The sequence below is a fragment of the Pelodiscus sinensis genome, chromosome 5 (assembly GCF_052426305.1).
Source record: "Pelodiscus sinensis isolate ZL-2025 chromosome 5, ASM5242630v1, whole genome shotgun sequence".
Classification (NCBI taxonomy): Eukaryota; Metazoa; Chordata; order Testudines; family Trionychidae; genus Pelodiscus; species Pelodiscus sinensis.
Window position 1 is genome coordinate 125,483,235 of NC_143056.1, and position 2,599 is coordinate 125,485,833.

The following is a 2,599-nucleotide window of genomic DNA, read 5'->3' on the forward strand; positions in this document are numbered from 1 at the left end:
CCAGATGGTTTCAACAAAAATACCAGACACACTTGACATGACATCACAATCCACATTACACCTTATTTAGAAAATACCGGACATTTCTATTTTCTCACTTATATTTTCTCAATTTGTTTCCCGAACAGAAAGCTCAAATACTGGACTGTCTGGTTCAAAACCGGACACCAGGCAACCCTAATAGCCAGCCACCTAACCCGCTGCCTTCTACAACAGAGGAAACCTGGTTGCAAGGAAGAAGCTTGACAGGGTCCTGTGCTGTGCGGGAAGCTGATGGTGGGTCCAAGTCTCTTTGCAGGGAGTAACAGAGACAGTTACCAGGACAATTCAATCCGCTGCAGTGATGCAGGGGAAGGATTGGCCAGCTTTACACTTTCCTTCCTTCCTCCCTCCCTTCCTCCCTCCCTCCCAAGACAAAGCACTGTGAAGGCCATTTTGTGTTAGGATTGGTGGGTGGCCCTACCACTCAGTGGTATCAATATTCAGCTGCTAACTCACTTGGCTTAGGTATATAGTGTGGCCTAGTAGCAAAAGGCTCCTTACCTATTCCTTGAGCTCTGTGGTTCCCCTTGGGTAGGTGGCAGAACCAGCTGAAAGTATCTGAAGGCATGAATGGAGGCAAGAGTCACGCCTGGTGCTCCAGCGGAGACTGGACACAGACCGAGAGCATGGGTGATTGGCAAATGAGGTTGGAGGGGGGAAGGTCTGAAAAAAGACTCCAGAGAAGTGGTGTATGGCCCCTGGGACCGTTGGTACTGGTGGGCTGTGTCTAGACTGGCAAGTTTTTCCGCAAAATCATCTGCTTTTGTGGAAAAACTTGCCAGCTGTCTACACTGGCTGCTTGAATTTCCGCAAAAGCACTGACGATCTCATGTAAGATTGTCAGTGCTTTTGCGGAAATACTATGTTGCTCCCGTTCGGGCAAGTCTTTTTCCGAAAAACTTTTGTGCAAAAAGGGCCAGTGGAGACAGCAGAGATTTGTTGAAAATGGCAATTGGGACTTTTTTGCAGAAAAGCGCGTCAAGATTGGCCACGGACACTTTTCCGAAAAAAGTGCTTTTGCAGAAAAGCATCCTGCCAATCTAGCCACGATTTTCCGAAAATGCTTTTGCGGAAAAGCATCCTGCCAATCTAGATGCGATTTTCCGAAAATGCTTTTAACGGAAAACTTTTCCGTTAAAGGCATTTCTGGAAAATCATGCCAGTGTTGACGTAGCCGTGGAGAAAGAGAGAGAGAGAGAGAGAGAGAGAGAGAGAGAGAGAGAGAGAAAGAAAGAAAGAAAGAAAGAAAGAAAGAAAGAAAGAAAGAAAGAAAATGGGGAAGCAGGGTTAGAAGGGTAAAGGTAGAGTCAGGATATAGATTGGTGGAGAAGGGGAGGGTGGGAGCATGTTAAGACATATTTTAAACCAGGCTTGGGCATGTATCCAGGGCTAAGTGGGGATAGTTTAGACAGATCAGAGCACAGCAAAGCGTGCTGATCCTCAGAAGTACGATCACCCACAAATGAAAGCTCTGGCTTGAATTGCAGCTCTTTGATGAGCTTAAGTGAGTGTGGGTGTGTGTGGAGATGGCGGTGGCGGTGGTGCTGGCTGGGGTGTGGAAGGAAAAAGTCATCCACATGTTCTTGTCCATCCTGCTCCATTCACAGCTCTGAGGAATTCTCCTCCTCCTCCGCCAGGACAACTTGTCCAAGGAGAACATGTGAAGGGTGGAGGCAATGGAAATCTTCCTGCGGCTGAATTCTCCTCAGACTGTGTGGGTGGAGGGGACCGCTCCTTTGATGGATTGCCTTTCCTTGCACTTTGTCAGTATCACAGTTTACGGCTTTCCGGTGTTTATTTTATTTGACATTTCACTTTGCATTTCTGCTGGGGGAGGTTTTGAGGTCAAGTCATCTCTGGAGTACATTCCAAAGCAGAGAATTGACTCCTTGCTGGCAGCCAATGCATAGGCCTTAGTCCATTGACTTCAAAGGGCTCTGGATCAGGCCCTAGACTGGTCCCTGCTGCCCAGACAGCTTTCACCAACACTAAGGTGACCGAGGAAGGAGTCCCCTTGACTTCAGTGGGCTTTGCCTCAGGCCGCTGGGGAATTAAGGACCCATGACAATGAAACCAATTATCAGACGGGGAGAAAAGGGCACATCCCTGCCCCCGCACGTATCTAGGCGCTGAAGGCATGGTAATGGCACAGCAGCATCTGTTCTCTTCTTGCCAGGCTTGGAAGGAGGCATATACCCACCTCCAGCAAGGCCACGTCCCTGACACCATGCTGAGGGTAAGAGACAGCACCTTGTGCAATAACGTGCCCCAACACCCCCTCGGGGTGACTCCTGCAGCACAGTAGAGAGAGGGGTGAATCGTTTACAGCAAACACTCCGTTCTTTTTTCTGACCATGAATTGCTTGTGAGCAGCTAACAGTGTTCTAATGCAGGGGTAGGCGGGGACCTTTTTTGGCTCAAGGGCTGCTGACCCACAGAAAAATGCATCGGGGCCACATACAAGTGAAAAGGGTGGAAAAATGCAAAACCCTCACTGACATGGCCCCTGACTGAGAAGGAGAAAAACACTCCCCACATTCTCCTCTCACACCAGAAC